The sequence below is a fragment of the Camelus dromedarius genome, chromosome 6, assembly GCF_036321535.1.
Source record: "Camelus dromedarius isolate mCamDro1 chromosome 6, mCamDro1.pat, whole genome shotgun sequence".
NCBI lineage: Eukaryota > Metazoa > Chordata > Mammalia > Artiodactyla > Camelidae > Camelus > Camelus dromedarius.
Genome location: NC_087441.1, coordinates 9,483,117 through 9,503,656, shown reverse-complemented (window position 1 = coordinate 9,503,656; position 20,540 = coordinate 9,483,117). Strand labels below are relative to the sequence as shown.

The 20,540-nt window shown below is 39.3% G+C and overlaps 1 long non-coding RNA gene across 2 annotated transcripts in view; it reads left to right on the top strand.

Annotated features, from left to right (window-relative positions):
- The window catches only part of LOC116154449 (uncharacterized), a 35,563-nt gene extending 23,032 nt beyond the window's left edge, over positions 1-12,531 (top strand). For both annotated transcript variants that reach the window (XR_010381439.1, XR_010381438.1), the window contains 3 exons: positions 6,669-6,752; positions 8,081-8,248; positions 10,453-12,531. This is a non-coding gene — a long non-coding RNA (uncharacterized LOC116154449). The remainder of the gene's footprint in view (positions 1-6,668; positions 6,753-8,080; positions 8,249-10,452) is intronic.
- The last annotated feature ends 8,009 nt before the right edge of the window (positions 12,532-20,540 follow it).

The following is a 20,540-nucleotide window of genomic DNA, read 5'->3' as shown; positions in this document are numbered from 1 at the left end:
AGTAGAGAAATATATGCAAAAAAGACTGCTTATAGCAGCTGACCGTTACAGCAAAATATTGGGGGGGAATCTGTTATTCAGGAAATCCCAAATAAAATAGCTTAAATAAGGTAGAAATTCACTTTCCTGCCATGTAAATAAAGTCCTGAGCTAAGAAATCCATGATCAACAGTGACCCAGGTTCCTTCTGTCTTGTGTCTACAGTCGCTTCTCTATGAGGATTCTACCTTGTGGTCCGAGGTAGTTATTTGATCTCCAAGCATCTCATCCATACACATCAGAAGTAGTATGTGAAGATACAGTAGGAAGAAATAAAGAGTTCTTATCTTTATGGATACTTCCTGGAAGCTGAACATGACACTTCAGTTTGGTCACATAGCCACAACAGACTACAAAGGAAAACTGGGAAATAAGCCTTTATTCCAAACAGCACTTTCCAGCTAAAAACTAGGAGTCTTGTTACTAAGGAAGAAAGGAAGAAGGGCTTTTAGGAGGTAACCTGCAGTCCCTGCCACAGAACCAAAATATTGACTCATAGATGGTTCAACAACAAATAAAGTATGGTACATTCAGAACATGAAATCTCTTATTTATCTATCTAGTTGCCCATTCATATATTTTTTTCTATCTATTTATCTCTCTTGAAGTGCTTTTTAGTTTCTAAAACAATAGAATCTCTAAATTATCTTTTTGGTAGTTTAACGTCTGACTATATTGTATTGTGATATGAAATGTAATCTGTATGAAGTGAGTAATTTGATATTTGTGTGACTGGATTGTGGTCACTCTCTGGTAATTATGTTTTCTTTAGTTATTGGGAGCAGGATTCTGTATATGTCCTTTAGAACACGCTTAATGTTTTGTTTAAGACATTTTATACTTCCTCTTCCCATAATTACTTGTAGGCTTTCTAAATCAGTTTCTCACACATGTGTGTCCAAAATACCCAGCATGACTGGTGGATTTAACAGTTCTTTTTGTATATCTCATCATTTGTCTTAATATGTTTTTGAGGCTAGGGTTTTGGGTACATGCAAGTTCAGAATTATTATATTTTCTTGGTAATTTTTTATCATTAAATAATGGCTCTTTCTATATCATATATATATACCTTTATACCTTCAATTCTATTTCATCTAATTAATATTGCTTCTCTACTTTTATTTGTTTAGTATTTATATGGAATATTTTCCCATAATTTTACTTCAAATTTTGAGAGTCATTGTCTTTTATGCTTGCAAAGAGCATACAGATAGAATTTATATTTCAACTCAGATCATTTCTGCTTTTGAACAGGTGAATTTAATGTTTACATTTATTAGAATTGTTGATAGTTGGATTTATTTCTGCCATCTTATTTTATGTTTTCTATTTACCATATTTTTCTTACTGTTTGGGTTTTTTACCTGCTTCCTGTTGCATTGATTAAGTTTGTTCTCTTTTTCCCCTTCCAGTGTTTTGGAAGATATATATTCTATTTCTTTTGGAGGTTACCCTTAAATTCTGAACATGCTGCACTTGACTTAAGGCTGAAGTTAATCAGTAGCTCTGTTCTCTCTTCTCCTATGTTATTGTTGTCTAGCTTATCAGTTTCACCTGTTTTTTAAAAAAAAATCTCTCCAACTTAGCCTTTATTATGAGGATTGTAGGGCATCCCATATAGAGCTTCTCTTCCTCTCTGGAATTCAGAAACAATGTGGAGAAAGAAGGGAGGAGAGAGGCAGGAATAAGAGGTGGAAAATCAAAATACAGTATTCTCTCTATTTCAGATAAAGCTGATTGGAGAAAGTGATTTTAGATCTGTGGCCAGATGGGCTTGCTGATATGCTATTCCTGAATTGGATGGACTTAGTCCCCAATGGCACAGTGAGACAACAGCAGGTTTCCCTAATAAGGCTGGTCGCTCACCACCTGGACACAGGCAGACCAGAGTTTTCCTTCAGTGGGGCGGGCAGGTCTGATGGGGAGAGAACAGCAGGGGCTGAGCCAAGCCTGTTGGGTCTTCCTCCTAAACTTTCCAATCTTCCTGCCTTTTAGGAGGAACGGTTAAGGGCACAGAGAGAAGTTGAGAGTGTTCCTGTATTATTCCTTGTGGAGACAGTAGAATCTCTTTTCTATGGGAAGTAATTGTTCTTGTAAATATTGTTTCCTATAGCCCCTGCTTAAGGCTGGGCCTATGGAAAACATGAAGCTAAGATTTCCACTTCATGGCCCTTAACTTGATGGACCCTCCCAAGGCTCTAATACCAGAAGGAAGCAGCAGCTCCAAAAGAGTTGGAGGAACAAAGTCCCACTGGCCTGGAGGTCATTCTTCTTGCCCTGGTGGTGGTCTTAGAGCTGCAGAAGAAGGGGTGGGCATTGGGCACCAGTCCCCAGGGACAACTTACATTCCGTGGACCCCTCGGAGCGTCATTGTCTTCCCTAAGGAGAAGAATCTGACTGTGACACTTCTCCACTCTCAGCTTGAGAGCCATGTGACTTGGCTTCGTTCGTGGTCACCTTGGCACTCCCCACTGCTGAGAACTGCCCGGGCAAGGTAGCGGGTGGGAGGGATACTGGGCGTGGTGAAACCCAGACAACCTTGATCAGCCTGCTGTGACAGTGAGATCAAAGGACCGGAGTTACCTGAGGACTCCCCCCAGTACCAATAAGGAATGTGATGCTAAAATAAACTTTTCTAAACTATGATTTTTTTTTTAAAAAAAAGAACAAATTTTGACCAACTGTGTTAGAAGACTGGTTTATCTTGCTACTTGTTTGTATAGGATGGTATTTAAAAGTAACTATCCCATTAAGAAGTGAGCAAAGAGAATGCAGGCAAAAAATGTTGGGTATAAAATGTATTATAGAGGAAGTAAAATTATAATAAAAATAATGAAAGATTATATTACATTCCTGGATTTTGTGAGGTTTTGTAGCATTTAGCTATAATTTAAATTTTAATTTGTTGTGATTTCTATTTTTACTCTAAGGAAATATAAACTTTTGTACCTAATTTTTTATTAGTACTTTGATACTCTTTTGTTAAAAAGTGTTCCTCAAATTATAAAAGCTTTATGTCACATAAAACATGGGTCCACCCCTGTTTTTTCAGTTTTACAAAAATATTTGCCAATTTCTTTGCTCCTTGTTTCCAACATCTTTTTTCTGGATAATTTTCCTTCTTAATCAGTACCTCTTTTAGTAGTTCTTCCAGTGAAGGTCTGCTAGGACTAAACTTTATAGGGTCGTTATTTAGCCCTCACTCTTGAATGTAACTTAGCTGTGTAAAGGATTTTATTCAGGGTATGTTCCCCTCTGAGCACTTAGCGTTGTTATTTCACTTCTGGAGTTTGTCATCGTTGCAGAGAAATGTACCTTTCCTTTGAGAAAAGGCAATCTATCTTTCTCCTTGTTTTTTCTTTCTGTCTTTTGTGCCATTCTCATCCATCTAGGCTTGAATTTATTTTTATTTAACTTGCAAAGGCTGGGTGTGCTACAATCTGAGGACTCATGTCCTTTTTCATTTCTGGAAAAGTGTGACTCTTTAACATTCTGTCTTTTAAATTGTTTTTAATAAATACATACAAATAGATACAAAACAATCTCTTTAAAATATACATAAAGTATAAAGAATATGGGAAAAATTAAAAAGATTAGTACACTTAAGTACTTACCATCCAATGCAGGAAAAGAACAAAACCAGTATTCTTCAATTCCCCCTATAACACCACCTATTTCCTCTCCCTTCAGAGGCCACTATTATCCTAAACTTAGTATTTATCGTTTATTCCTCTTCTTTGTAGCTCCACAAGGAAAATATATATTGTTATGAATGTTTTTAAACTTTGTATCAGGGAACTAATGCTGTACATGTTTTTCTACTTGTTTTTTCCACTCAAAATTGTGTCCCTGAGATTCTATCATGTCACTGCGTATAACTGATTTATTCCTGGTCATTATTGTACAGTGTCCTATCACTCACAGTTTATCCATTCTATCAGTGGGTATTGGCTTTTTCTAGTGGACAGTCTTGGGTTTTCTACGTAAAGCAACCATACAACATGTGAATTATAACAGTATTTCTCTTCTCACATTATTTCTGTGAATGTCTCTACAACTTTCTTTCTCAAATGCCTCTTAGAAGTATACTAGAACGAATCATTTTATCTTCCATGTCTCATAACTTCTCTTTACTATTTCCATCTTGTTATCTCTATGTTGCATTATGGGTGATTTATTCAGATCTGTTTTTCAGTTGACTATTTTACATGATGATTTATCCATTGAGGTTTTTTTATTTGAATGAATTAATCTTTTACTGCCAGGAGTCCAATTTGGTCCTGTTTTGAATCTGCTTATTCTCTAACTCATACTGTTCTTTTGTTTCATTATTTCAATTCCTTCCTTTATGTTTTCCATCATTTTAAGCATAGCAATGTTTATAGTCCCTTTCAGAATGTTCAATTATCTATAGTTCTTTGAGTATTAATTTCATTAATTACTGAGTCTTTTGATTCATCCTCATTTCCTTATATGGTTTATAATTTTTTTCTTTTCCATTATGGCTTATTACAGGATATTGAATATAGTTCCCTGTGCTATACAGTAAGACCTTGCTGTTTATCTATCTTATATATATATATATATTAGTTTGTATTTGCTAATCTCAAACTCCTAATTTATCCTCCACATCCCCTTTTTCCTTTGGTAACCGTAAGTGTGCTTTCTATGTCTGTGAGTCTGTTTCTGTTTCATAAATAAGTTCATTTGTGTCATATTTTAGATTCCATAAATAAGTAATATCATTTGGTATTTGTATTTCTCTGACATATTTCACTTAGAATGATAATCTTTAAGTCCATCCATGCTGCAAATGGCATTATTTATTCTTTTTATGGCTGAGTAATATTCCATTATATATATATTTATATGTGGTGTATATGTGTGTGTGTGTGTGTGACACACACACATACATACACACACACACACACACATATATATACCACAACTTATTTATCCAGTCATCTGTTGATGGACATTTAGGTTGGTTCCATGTCTTGGCTATTGTAAGTAGCGCTACTGTGAACATTGGGGTTCATAGATCTTTTTGAATTAGAGTTTTCTGCAGATATATGCACAAAAGTGGGGTTGCTAGACCATATGGCAATTCTATTTTTATTTTTTTAAGGCACCTCCATACTATTTTCCATAGTGGCTGTACCAATTTAGATCCCCACCAACAGTGTAGGAGGGTTACCTTTTCTCCACATCGTCTCCAGTATTTTTTATTTGTAGGCTTTTACGTGATGGCTGTTCCTACTGGTGTGAAGCGGTATCTCATTGTCGTTTTGATTTGCATTTCTCTAGTAATTAGTGATGTTGAGCTTCTTTTCATGTGTCTATTGGCCTTCTGTATATTTTCCTTGGAGAAATGTCTATTTAGGTCTTCTGCCCATTTTTTGATTGGGTTGTTTTGTTATTGTTGTTGTTGTTGAGTTGTATGAGCTGTTTGTATATTTTGGAAATTAAGTCCTTGCCAGTCATATTGTTTGCAAGTATTTTCTCTGAGTCCATAGGTTGTCATTTCATTTTGTTTATGGTTTCCTTTGCTGTGCAAAAGCTTGTAAGTTTGATCAGGTCCCATTTGTTTATTTTTGCTTTTTTTTCTATTGCCGTGGGAGACCGACCTAAGAAAATATTGGTATGGTTTATGTCAGAGAATATTTTGCCTATGTTCTCTTCTAGTTTTATGGTGTCATGTCTTATATTTAAGTATTTAAGCCACTTTAATTTATTTTTGTGTATGGTGTGGGAGTGTGTTCTGACTTCATTGATTTACATGCAACTGTCCAGCTTTCTGAACACTACCTGCTGAAAAGACTGTCTTTTCTCCATTGTATATTCTATGGTCAAAGATTAATTGACCATAGGTGTGTGGGTTTATTTCTGGGTTCTGTATTCTGTTCCATTGATTCATATGTCTATTTTTGTGCTGATACTGTGCTGTTTTGATTACTGTAGCTTTGTAGTATTATCTGTGTAATTTTTTATTGTGAGCTCATCTTAAGCAGTGGTAATCTTTTCTGTGGGTGTCCTATGTACCCTCGATTATGGATTTGCTCCCTGTAGTGAGGATTTACATTTGATTCTGCAAGGGTCCTAGAGTTTTCATGGTCCTTGGCCATATTTGTTTTTTTCTTGCTCAGTTTTTTGTCAGTTTATTAACTGAATGTTCTCATGCAATAAGACTAGAATAAAATTAGATCCTTCACTCAGGCTTGGGGTTTTAATTTCTTAAAAGAGATATTTCTTTTTCCTTCATACTCAAAGCCTTGAATATTAGAAGATTCCTTGCTCTCTTCCTTTGATGGAGTTCTTTTTAGTGCCATTTTTACAGACTAAGCAACTTTGCAAGAGCCTTTCCTTAATTTAGCCCCTTAATTCCAGATATTCATCTTGAGTGGATCCAAGGCCATGTCTTTTGTCTCCTTGTAAGATTTATACTCCAACCCCCATTCGATAGGTGCTGGTTCTGTCAGCCCAACCTTGTAGCTCAAGCTACCAGAGAATTTCCCTTTCTTCTATGTTGGCTTAATTATCTACTTTTAAAAACACAGTTTATATGTTTATCAGTAATGTATTTTATTGATTATATTTTATGCGAAATATCTATGTATTTATTACAGGAGGGTGTCTGCATCAGTCCCTCATGTTGCTGAGCCAGAAGTAGTAGAAGTCTTGATTTACACCCAAATTTACATCGTATTTAAGTAAGTATTCTTTCTTGAGTGGGATTACAGGTTATTTTGATTTTCTATTAAAGCCTTTTATTGTCTGTGCTTTATACAATGATTATGCAATACTTTTATTATTTGAAAATATTATTAAATGATTTCAATTTTGAAAAGAAGGTTTCATGAAAACTAGATTATGGTATCATATTACCGTATAGTTCAGAAATTATTTTACTCTTAACTATCTGTATGAAGCAGAGAGAGAAGTCACACAACATTCTAAAATTATTTTACATTTGACTTTAGAATGCATTACAACGAAACATCACCAATTCAGACTAGATGACGAAAATGAATCTGAGATAGTCAAAAGCCTGAATATTTTGAATGCTTTTTAAAATTTCTTCAAGTAAATGCTATAAATGAACAAGAAACGGTGTCAGTTTGGAAATACAGAAAGGTACACAGGAGGTCTCCCTTTCCCTGTCCTCTCCCTTCCATTCTTCTCCGCCCCTTACAGAGAACCACCCCCTACAGATAGTTATCCTTTCAGTGTTGTTTTCCACAAATATAAACAAATATATGTACCTATTCTTACGCCCCTTGCCTGTTATACAAAAGGTAACACACTATATATACCTTGGAGTTTTTTACTTGACAAAATACCTTATATGTTTCTCCACGCTGGAGGATAGAAATCTTTGTTCTCCAGTACTGTGAGGGTTGCATAGTACTGCACTGTGGAGATGCCCCGTAGTTACCTTGAACAAATTCCCCAGTGTTGCTGAGCACTTGGGTTGTTTCTAATCTTTTGCTGTTAGCAACAATGTCATAAGGCATGATCCTGGCTGTAGGTCATTTTGTACTACTAGAAGGTATCATCAATAGAACAGACGCTTTGAAGTGCAGTCACTGGTCAGTTCATTGATAATTTTGTTCGTTATTACCAAATCTTTCCAAAACGACTGTTCCATGTTTTACTAGTGCTAGCAACATATGAGAATTCCTGTTCCTCCACAGCCTCACCAACAGATCATGTTGTCAGACTTTTAAATTGTTTCCAAGGTGGTGGGAAGGTTGTAATTTTGGAGTCTAATAAAAGGTGAACTGTACTTTTAGGAAAGCCACACTAAATAATGTTTTATTATTTGGAATGGTCCTTCTTCCTTCCTTCTTTTCTGCTTTCCTTTAAATGCCATAGACCCAAATATTTTGTTTGGTTATGTGGGCTTAGTTATGTATTACAAAACCTGAGGCACTCTGGCTGTGAGGAATAGACTGGCTGGGGTAGGTAAGAAAAATGAAGAATTTAAAATCCTGATTGGTGTCTGGGTCCTGAACAGTACATGGACTTGTCTCTCCAGATCTCCTGGCAACCCTCCGGCCCCTGCACACCAATACATGCTAGGCCCCCCGCAACCCGGAGCTGACCGCCCAGCCTTGGCTGAACAACATCACGTGTGCTCTCTCACCGCCAGCAGCCCTCTGACCACCACCTCACACCTATTACCCATGGCACGTAGGATGTGGTGGTAAGAATTTTTGAAGACTTGCAGGTAATACAGTTAGCAGACTAAGAACAAGCATGACCTTGAGAGTTGTTACACAGAGGCCTAAGCCAGAGTGATTGACGTCTGTGGAGGACTGAGGCGCACAGGTGACCACCAGTACATTTCACTTTCAGAGTGTGTGGGTATGGAAGGATAAATCTTTTTATTTCTGATATTTTTCTAATTTATCCTCCAGTCACTAAAAATGGCTTTGAGTAAACTACTGGAGAAGGCATGGGGTTTTTATGGACATACAGGCCACTCGTGATGTTATCGACTAGAGGAATGGATGACAATATCAAGTCCTGGATGTGGGGGGACACCTGCCCCTCTGTCCTCAAGAGAATGTTCCTCCTCCCTACAAACTCCCTGCTGCTGAGCATATAGCCACCTCCACTGGGGAGTTTGCATAGAGAAGCTGCCAGAAGCCAAATCAACATTTTTCAGAAACTATGAAATATATATAGTTCCCCCAGATTTTTTAATTTAAAACTTTTCAAAACAAAGAAATAAAAATCAGATCCTGACAAAATAATACAAGACCAAGATTGCACGTCATATAATAGCTAACATCTTATACTGGAATGAAAAAAAAAATCAGAAGTAAGGCCAAAGTACCTGGTACTTTGTACCAGGTATGATTAGTACTTATGATAAGTACTCAGCTATGATTAGCCTTGTTTTAGATCAATCATGTTAATAATTTTATTTTATTTTTTGTAGCACAAGGAAATCTCTAGTATCTATATCTAATAATTCTAATAATCTTGAGCTCTTTGGGATTATAATGAGAAAGATTTTGCAACAGTATATTTTAGTCATAGCACCTTAAAAAAATCCTAAGTCTATAGGGTGGCCAGAAAGTCTTTTTTCATGCTAGTTAAAAGCTCCTCTCCATGAAAATCTTGTTTCCCCCATGTTGTTCCAGACATCTTCCCCGTCACTGACAGCTGAAAATCATTGAAGCATCCACAACAGTGTTTTCTCAGCCATTGACTCTGGTTACATGGAGAGGAGAACTTTTGCTTCATGCTGTCCCAAGGCAAAGTTCCCCCTTTGTTAACCCCCTAAGGAGGTCATGCTATGGGAAGTTCTCCAGCTCTGAGAGAGAACGCTCTCTTTCTGCCTTGTTGCAGAAGGGAGGTGGTCTCACTTTCCTGTTCCTGCACCGACCACCACAAACTGCAATCAGATGAGCAGAGTGTCTAGCACTTGTCTTGCAATAACATGGTTCTATTGGGTGACCTTCTGAAATCACCACCCACATTCTGACATGAGAAGGATCCTGCTTAATTTCCTTAGAATAATGGATTGATTACTAAGGGTACATTCTCATGCATAGGGACTTTATGGCTCCTCAGGAAGTGTCAGAAGAGTTCAAGTATATCTGTCATATTGGTACCATGCTTGGGGGGAGGGAATGTTGCCCTGTTATCACTCTGACAGGTTGTAGAGGTCATTCATTCATTCAACAAACACGAATGGAGGGGCAGGTCCTACGTTAGGCCCTGGATATAAAAAAAATGTAGGGTGTCCTCCTGGAGCATTCAGTCTGGGGTTGGAGAAATAAAAAATTGCAACATACTATAATAAGGGCTGAAACAGTGATATCCACAAGTTGGTTGCATAGCTTACAGGTGACTGTTCCACTTGGTATGTGGGAACTGTGATCAGGAGGGCTTCACAAAGGGAGGGACACTGGGCTGAACTTTGAAAGACAGTAGCTCTTGACCAAGCAGTGGGAAAGAGAATAGAAAGTAGCAGATGTAAAGGCAAAGAGGTATGAGAAAGTCTGGTAGGGCAAGTGATTAGAAAGGTAATTTATCAGTGACGACATCTCGGGGCGGTGAGTAGTGAGCCAGAGTCTGGAGGAAGTGGCTGGACAGTCAGTGGAATGAAGTGCACAGAGAGAGGAACCAGAAGAAGGGTATCGAGGCAGAGACGCTGCTTTCCTGACCAGGGTCACCATGGTCAGCTGGCTGGTCTGACAGAAAAGGAGCAGGTGCACCCTCAGGGTTGGGCACTTTCAGCTAAGAGGAAAAGAAACTGGTGAAGGAAAAGGAGACAGCATAGACGCTTTGGGCTAGGATGGTCTCAGGGAGGCAGAAGGAGAGAGAAACAACTCTCTATAGACCTACAGAGTCATCAGAGTGGCCACCAACTGCTTCATTTGTCTCCTTTTGTAGGTCTGGACGTTGGAGTCTCTGCCAGTATGTGCTTCTCTCCCGTCAAAGACCCTGTCTTACGTCCTTGAAACTCCCATCCCACCACACTCTCGAGTCTTTTCATTCCTAGTTGGCACTTAGAAGAACTTAGATGATCTAAATAGATCTCCCCCAACTTTAACAAGCAGGAGTAGAATGAAAATCACAGAACACCATGCTTCAGGTTCCAATATATATTTCCAAAGACTGAAACTTAGGAAAGACAGGAAAAGATAAATGGTTTTTCCTGGAAAAATTAGAAATTGGAGATGACACTTTTCCAGAAATCAGAATACACCAGGGATTATGAAATAAAATGGAGGCAGAGGCGGGTGGACCAACTTTCAGGGAATTTAGTCATGGAAGTTCAGCAAGAAAGGTTATTCTAAAGTTTTAACCTTGAACCTAAATTTTTTAATGAATTATCTCACGTAGTAAGATGGTCTAGCCCAGTTAATGATAAATGTATCAAAGGATAAATTGCAATATGCAACACTGTTTTTTCCAGACTGGGTGAGAGTTCTAGTAACAGCAGTCTGGTCTCCAGAAGTCTCTGTCTGTTGTTCTTTTCCCATCCATCCCTCCTTTTCTCCCCCCTTCCCTTCCCTCACAGTTTTTCTCTTCCTTCTTTGTCTTCTTTTCCACAGCTCCCACCCTGGATGAGGCAAAATCTCAACTCAGTGCACCCACCCATCCTTGCCACTGCAGCCAGACCCACATGGTCCCCTCAGCAGGGCAGGGGTTCCAGAAGCCTCAGCCAGGAGTCCCCTTCTCTTCTCCCCTCCCTCTGGCTTTAACACCCGGCTCTTTTGTATTGTGGCCAATGCACTGGGCTTCATGATCCTCCAGAACAAAAGTGTTCACATCATCCACTGTCCTCTCTAGCCTCAGAATCGTGGTGTGAACTTGGGCCTGGAAACACACCCTGTGGTTTCCAGGGTGCAGGGTCCCTCCCTCTCCCCGTCAGTACCCACATTGATCTACCAAGGATCAACCGAAACAGAGCAATGACAAGTCCTGGGACTCCAGCCTTTAGGAAAGGGGTTGAGGATCCACAAGCCTGAACTCAGGATGGGAAGAAAACTTCTTCAGTATTTAGATATGCTTTCCTTTTCATACTTTCAGCCCATTGATACGTAGGGCTGTTTCTGAGGGTAACAGAACTCTGCAATCAGCAGTGTCTGTCCCCACTGCCGCCGCCTCCTGGTCCACCTCAGACCCTCCTGCTTCCTCTCATCTTCCCCCTCACACCCTTACCTTCCTTCTCACCTCTTCTTCTGCATCAGAGTAGCCTTTCAGGAACGGATCCGATATATAGTCGTCGTAAGGTATGAATGACTGATAAAAGCTGATGGTATTACTCATTAGAAGCATATTTTTATTTTGACAGGGCTCAGAGCCTTTAGAGAAAGGAACACATCCATAAATCTTTAATGGAGAAATTTTAATTAGGTAACAGGAGAAATGTTTGGGGTTGAGTGGAGTATACTGTTTTCCTGAAATAGCGTGCCAGACATCTATTCTATTTAGAAATTAAAATACACACACACACACTCCCTACTTACCTGTTTAATTCCAGGCAATATGTTAAATGCTTTACATATACTCTCTCATTTAATTCTTAGCAAAAAAAAAAAATCTTGCAAAGTAGATATTTAGTGTTTCACATACACTCTGCTGCACAAGGTTAAGTAAATTGCCAAACATGCACAGCCCATAAATGTGGAATTGGGATGTGAATCCAGCTTCTTTCTACAGATCAGGAAGTCCCCCGAGGTAGCACTCTTTTCATGTGGTGGGAAGCAGTTTTCCTGCCTGCCTCCTGGGTTGCTCAGTTAACGAACATATAGAGCCTTAAGGATCTTTTCCAATAAGTCATATTAAAATGTGCCCTTACTCATCTTTGTTTTTCTCTGAACTCCCCAGAGTTTGTGTATGTCATCCTTGTAATGATGTGCCCCGAATGAAAATAGTGGCCTGGTCTCTTTTCATTTTCAGCCTATGCAGGATATAAAAAATAAACAGCATATGGTGAAAAGTTAATGAGATTAAAAAAAAAGAAGTTCACTTAAAATAATCCACGGGCTTTTCTACATGTGTTCTTGGTCTGGTTTCAAAAACCACAGGAGTTTTACTATGCTTTAGAAAAGAGCGAGTATTTGCATTGTTTCTGTTGGGGTCAGTGGGAAACCAATTTCATAGAATCGGCACTAATAATTATGTTTATAAACAAGTGCCACGCTAAACTAGTGCAGTCCAAGACTCGCTCCAGCATTAACATGTTGAAAGCAACTCTGTAACACTCTCTCCAGTGACAAATCTCATGCCCACACAATGTTCCTGTAGCCTACAAGAATAACAGAGTCCTACCTAGAGAAGATGGAAAGTCAGACAAACAGGTAGACCTGTCCTTTTCAGAAAAATTTCCTACACCTTGAAGCAAATACAAAATGAAGTAGGGAATCCTGTCTTTATTTTTAAAGCATAACCACATAAAAAGTTATTGCTGCTTAAGCTACCTGGGTTCTCTGCACTGAAAGGAACAAGTAATTTGAAAATGCATGTAAATCATTTTATTTGCACATTTGTGTTCAGCCACAAAGTTCTCTCAACAATTAAGGGCTAAGAGCCCACTGTGGGTTCAGGACTGTTCTGAGCATTGTGGAAGATGGAAGAGAAATTGAAGATAGGGACTTTGTCCTTAAGGAATTGATAATCCAGCTGGAGAGATGTAAGGTCCTTGATAAAATAAATAATGGTATCAAACCCATCCCAGTGCCAGGCACTGTGCTTGGAGCTTTGCAGGGATTCACTCTTCTGATCCTCAGAAGCACAGGGGCATAGGTACTGTCATTTCACAAGGAAATCAAGGCTTGAGAGGTTTACTGAACTCTCAGAGCTGTTGTGAGGATTATATGAGAAATCATAATGCACTATATCAGTTAGGTTTAGATTTTGTTTCCTACTGAAAAAAAGAAAAAAGAAAAAAGAAAAAAATCCCAAACACCAAACCAAGCCAAAAAAAAAAAAAAGTTAGCAGCTTAAACAGAGGTTTATTTTTCTCTCTCATAGACCAAGTTCAGAGGCAGACAGTAAGCCAGCACCACAGCTCTCCTTAAACACATGGCCACACCTACCTCCAAGGGATCTGGGAAATGTAAACTTGTTTTTTATATGGGTGGTCATGTGCCCAGTTAAAAATCGGGGTTTCTCTTACTAAAGGTGAGGAGAACAGATGCTAGGTTAGGCAACTTGCATCTCTGCCGTACGTATGCAAAGTGCTGGGCACAGGATAAACACAATAAATGTTGTCCTAATAGTTATAAAACTCAAAGCAGCCCAGAGGTAGCATGGTTTATTGATTAAGTACAACTATTTCTGCTTGAGGTTTTCCCTTATCTAGACTTATGCCCTACCCCTAAATAGGGAGGTGGGTGAGATGAAGGCAGTGCGTGTGGGGTGCTCCAAATACTGCCTCCCAGGGCTGGCGCTCCTTTTCTTCCTCCAGATACCCAAGGTGGCTTGCCCCAAGGTGGCTTGCCCCAAGGTTTACACCTGTGGAAAGGTGGCAGAAAGCCAAGTCATGACACAAAACGAGGATACTGCCCAGGCCTGGTCATTTCCCAACATGGGCTTCTGCTTTCTTTCCATGTTCCCTTTCAGGGACTGCAAATGACAGCTCTGGCCTCTCACAAATGGAGGAGCAGGGCAGTCACAATGCATAACTCCAGAAGATAAGCAGCCACACTGGAGAGAGGTGTCCTTTAATCAGTGACAACCAGCATGACACTCCCTGGCACTGTGCAAACAGGAGGTTCTGGGAAGGGAGGCAAATTGGAATCTATGGGTTGGGTGTCTTGACTCATTTGGTTTATTTGTTTCCAAGAGTTTTCCATGGATCATCTCAACCTTACAAATTCCTAGATAAGAGAGAGAAGGCTCTCACGTCACGAAATATTTACACTGTATGGATTTGAGGAGTTTCCCTCAGCTTCTTAAAACTTCTAAGTTGTTTTTAGGGCTGAGATTCTACTACGAACAGAGTTGGCTTATCAGGGCAGCGGTGGTGGGTGGGGAGCAGTGTAGAGAGAACTGGGTAGGATAGATGGATGGGTCAGTGGCCAGGATGGTAGGGATAAAAGCTGGAATTTCCAGCTGCTTTGTCATTGGTTCGGATCAGGAAGGAGTGGGAGAGCCATGTACAGAGTCTCAAATGTAGACTTTGGTGTGGTTGCCAAGAAAGGTTACAGTTTAGTCCTGGAGATACAATAACTAGAGGAAAAGGTGTTCATCTTCTTCTTCTTATTATTATTTTAAACTTGTGATCTATTAACAGACCACACAGCCTGTGAGGCACTGTGAATTAATTAAAAAAAATAAATACATCTTAGAGCTATTCTGTGAAAATCACACTTGCATTGCCTTCTATTTTTTTTTTCATTGCCTTCTATTTTTGAGGCCGAATATGTTTTAAAAACCTGTAAACATTAAACTCATTTTTATGATCCTCTTTTATTATTCCTCAATATCATCGTATACTGGCAGCCTCAACAAATGAAGGTGACCAGGCCTCGGGCCGAGCGGCTGGAGCCTGGACTCCTGGGACCAGCCTCCACTCCCTTCCTCGGGCTCCGCCTCTCTTCCCAGCAGCCAGTGGGTCCCGGGACAAGCCGGCCCCGCCCGCGTCCGCTCCCTGCTTAAATGCTGCAGTTGCTCCGCGCCGCTGTTGGAGGACCAGCCCTGAGTGAACTGGGCTGCGGGCCCAGCGTGTGGCCCCCGCCTCGCCGGCGCGCCTGCCCATCTCTGCTCTCCAGCCCCGCTGGCCTCCTGCCGTCTGGGACGCCCTTTCCCTTCTTTCCCTGGTTGATTCTCACTTTTCGGTTTTCAGCCCCATTTCCTCCGGGAAGCCTTCCCTCAGGCCCCAGTCTACGTCAGCGTCTTCGTTTATTTCCCTCCTAGAACCCCGCATCTTTCCTTCAGAGCACGTTATCTCTGTGCAATTATACATTTATTAGTGGGATCATCTGATTAACGTCGAGCTGGTAGACAGTGCGGGAAGCTTTTTTTTTTTTTTCCCACTGCAGGGGCCGCAGAGCCTAGCCCCTGGCGGTGCAGGGTAGGCAGGCCTCCGCAATTCTTTGAAGAATGAATGAATGAATGAATGGGGTTGAACCAAGAAGCTGTCTTCCCAGCTGCTCCTTGTGGACTAGTCTGGGTGGGAAACCTTTAACCCACATGGTCCCGGAGAAAGCAGGTCATCAGCACCACAGAGAGAAGTACAGCCTGAAAGGAGATGTCTGAGAGTTAGAGAAGATGCCAGGCATAGACTGCTGAATTTTAAGTCCTATAGTAACATATTACAATGTGGAAATTTCCTTTTTTATCTCCCTAACTTGAAGTTAGGGAGATAAAAAATATTTATGCTTAACCACTTGGGCATTTTTAGAGGAATGCATTGATAAGCAAATCCCCCAATGAAATTATGTCATTTTGTGTAAGAAAAGCATATAACCCAGTCCTTTGGACCTTAGCAGAACAGATGACTGTCAGTAATTTACCCTTAAAGGCGCCTACTGATGCTCTTAATGAATTAGGGACAAAGCAATTGAAGATAAGCAGGGTGAAATAAATATCACAAATGTGCTACATTAATGCTCCTGAGTTATTTGTTTGAAATTTATTGTGCTTCAAAAGTAGTTTTATTTTAGAAGTTTATGTGTACTATGAAGCAATTAATCACATACGACAAACACCCAGAAGGCCCTCAAATATCCCACTAAAAATCTTCCCAGAAAATTGAGGTGATTAGCTCTCTAAATGACTACTGCATATATTCTTGATTATTACAAAACGACCTCAAATACATTTATTTCCTAGGTATTTATTTACGAGGAACTAGAGTGGTGTTATCAATAAAGTGCCTTTATTCAAGCAGCAGGTTATCAGTGACAGAAGCCATATAGATGATTATGTGACATGATGTGATCATAGGCGATACTATTAAAAGGCACCAGTTGGTGCTCAATAAGTGATTCTGCTGATGGCGGAATGAATGAGGACAATACAGGGAATAAAGTGAAAGAAATGCCATTGAACACACATTTGTCTAAAAGTTAAAAATTTCTAAACTTAGGCTGTAATAAAAATTTTTATTACACATCACTCAAAATGTGGACAGTCCAGTATAAGATACAAAGTACAATGTTCCAAAATGTATTAAGGAAATAAATGTAATTTATTTCACTGCTGTTACTATGTTTCTAGGGACTTTGGAGAGAAACTGTAGTAGCCTAAAGGGATACTTGACTTAGGGTTCTGGGATTCTAGCTCCAATATTGGTGAGTTCCCAGCGTCATGTCAGAACTGTGCCAGATGGAGAATTAGGGCAAGGTGCCCAGCCGATGGCAGCCAGCAAGGCAGAGCTGCAGGGAATGCTGTTAGGTGGAGAAGTCTGAACTTGCTTCTTTGCTGGCCAAATCCTCCATGACGTTTCAGGGCAGCCCTGAGTAAGTTTAGGTAATAGTTTATCTCCCCTGTTGAGGACAGGATGAAGGTAATATTCATCTTTTTATTCTCAGGGCATGTCACAAAATAGATTCTAGATAAATTTGTCAAAAAAAAAAAAAGTGTAGTTGATCCCCATCCAGATTTATTATCCCCACTATATTCTTAGTAAATAGAATAGTGCTACTGTTAGTCACAGTCCCCAAATTTAAATTATCTCTTGCCTAGGTTTTTTTTCAAATCCTGCCTAATTGTTTTGCATCCTAAACTTATGGGTTACTATTAAATTTGCATAGTTGTTTCAAATCAAATGCTATATCACATATCTTGCATTTACTCAGTTATTCCCTGCTAACATCTAAATCGGAGAAGTGAAAAGGACAATTGTTTAGTGCTTTTTAAAGTCCCTGACCAAGATCAGTAGGGAAATCCCATTAGCTCCATTCATCGCATTTCTCATAAATCTAAAAGGAAAGCAAGTATCCAAAGCCTTATTCTTTAATAGTTCTTATTTGTAAAACCTTGACAGGGCTTTATTGTAAATTGCTTCCAAATTATGTAAAGAATATGGAGAAATATGATGGGTAGTGAATCGTGATAGTTTTACTTGCTGAATAAATAACCAGAACAGTAAAAGAGGACTAATCTGAAAGCAAACAGTATGATGGGCTACGATGAGGCAGAAAGAACAGAACCTCGGCAGTCTAAGTACCATCTGGCTCCATCCTCTTTAAGTGGGCAAGTTTGAAGAGCCTTTTATTCAGTACCCTAAAACTTATTCAAAAGGAGCAGTATTTGAATATTAATTTTTCATATAGCAACAAAACAAAACAAAACCCCTGAACAACTCTGTTTTTGTAGCGAAAAAGTGATGTTTAACAAAGTAATGGATAATCCTCTGGCTAAACACAAGGGTGTTGGGCAACCTGTGGGTGGAGGGAGGGTCTGCTGCAGGCACAGCCAGGTCACTCAGAAGCTTTTGGGCCTTCACCTCCGTGGCTCCTTTGTGGCTAGAGTAACTTATTAAAGTTGTCATTATGGTTTGAAATTTAGGCAAGTGGTGTAAAAATACGGGATTCATTAGGGAAAATGAACACGGTGATTTCTATTACTTTACTTTACATAAAAAAATACTGTAGAATTGCCAAATAGGGTAACTGAGGCAACTGACACAATAGAAATGATAATCCATGGTTCAAATTGTGCTTTTGTGAAATGTGAACCTATTTTGTCACTTTTTAACAGACTCCTGACAGTTGCGATTTTGTTTATATTAAGTCCTGGATTTTTCAATGAAACTGTGAGAGGCTTTTATTTTGTTTCCTGAGAAGGTGTGTCTGAGAAGCCTAATTCCAATAAATAGGAGCCCACGACTAATCTTCGGCAAGATGCTTTTAAAAAGGTATTTTAGCATCCTCTGTGGTTTAAGAGACAAAACCAAGTCCTGCTGGCTTTGTGTTGTGCTTCTTACAGACTGCAGTGCCTTCTGTCTGCTTTAGGGTGTGGCATCTGCCATTGGGGAGGAGAAACTGGCATGTGTCGCCTTTTATAGCAGACTGATTTCATTGTGCTGGGGGCCTCTATTTCATAGCCTCTTGGTTCCAATCTTCTAGTTGACTTGCTGAAGCAAATGAAATTAAAAGATATTTCGACTTATATACATATGTATGTATTTACATATACATATATACACATATATATATATATTTTAGTTTCACGATTTTTCTATATGAGAAAATATTTTAAAGAAAAGGGCCAGAGCTGAACTTGGTGACTCATTTTCCCTTTTAGGATTAGTTGTGAAAATAAACCACAAAATATGGCTACACTTGAACGAATTGACTTTGATATATTTCATCAATTTGAAAAAATGCCTTTTTATAATTTTATGTATATATTTAGTTTGACTATAAATGTCTAAAAGCATAAATATGTAATTGATTTTAGAATATACATATATACACATATACACAAAACAGATATATTTATCTTTGCACATGAAAAACTTTAAAAATTCAACTTATGTGGTGTAATGTGTATAATTAGTATGTATTTGAATATATAAAGGGAGAAAATCCAGGAGAAAATGTCAAAGAGGCACACTAACAAAGATGTAGTATTCTCTTGGCAATAACCGATGAATGATTTGGCATGAATTCACCTTACAGTTCTGTTATTCTCTCTTACACATGATGGTATAACTCCTGTTTTCCAGTTGTTTGCATAGAATTGCAATTTGTTGTTTCTGCACTCTATAATGACTCCTGGGTGTGCACCTGATTCCTCTCCCCCCCAGTTAGTCACCAGTTTTTCACATCTATCGCTTTCTATTTGGTCATGTAACATATCTACACTTGGTCAAACAAAAATAACCACCGCAGTTGAAATAAACTAAAATAGTCTTTATGGAAAGCTGAAGAACAAGATGATTTTAGAAAACTACCTTCTATCAAAATCATACATATTATTTCAGCTAGCATGACCTCTTGAAAGATCTGGTTTCAAATGCTTTCTCTCCATGAAAACTGAGTCCACACTAGTACAACTGAGCCATTGTCTGGGTTAAGAAGTCTTGCTTTTGAAGATATTCGAGATGTTACTAAGTGACAAATTCACAATGATAAAAACATTTGAAACATCATGAAGTGATAAAACAATAGTTTTTTTTTTAAATCATGAAACGTTTTTGCTCTAAGACTAGAGTTGATGGATTTATATCATTATTGGTCTTATGTTTATTACATACAACATGTATTTCTTTTAGTTTTGTCTCACATTACTTAGAAATGAACTCATATCAAGAGGGTTAATTGTGCACATAACCTCTGAAACATGATGAAAGGAGTCATAGATTTATGACAATGTGAGATAAACCGTAGCCTTCACTATTAATGGCACAAATAGTGAAATTTCCACGTGCAAGTTGTTGGGAGCATAATACACCGCTCTACATAATTGAGGACTTTGCCTTCAGAGACAGGACAGACAAGTGCATAGTAAGGAAAATGCCCCTTTGGAAATACTTTGTTTTCACTGATAAACCTACGTACAAATATAAGATGACTTAAAAAAAAGTTGTATCAACGTTATCTTGGGAGCAGGTGCAGTCAATCGTAAGCATTTATTGAATACCTGCTGTATACAGGGCGCTCCGGGAATGCGACTAAGACTCACTTCAACTCCTTCCTAATTTTGCAGTTTGAAGAAGTTGTGGGAATTACGCCGATGGCCCGAAATCAAGGCAGAGAGGCTAACCTTCTGAAAAATTACATAACTCTGGGGAGAGGCAGTGCTTTTGCACGGATTGCCCAAATATTTTTTTCTCCGTCGGCTTCGTAACCTTTGAGGCCAACAGACAACTTTGTTCCCCTGCCTTTCTCCCTCTTTTGTTTGCTCGTCAGACTCGTTTTCCACCTTTGTATCGTTCCTTTTAGACGTGAAAACAAACACGCGAACGCCCGGTTGGCAAGGAGACGGAGGCACGAGGGGAAAGTGCAGCCTCCCGTCGCCCCACGCCGCCGCGCTCCGGGCGCCTGCGGAGCGGCCCGAGCCCCCGGCCCGGGGCC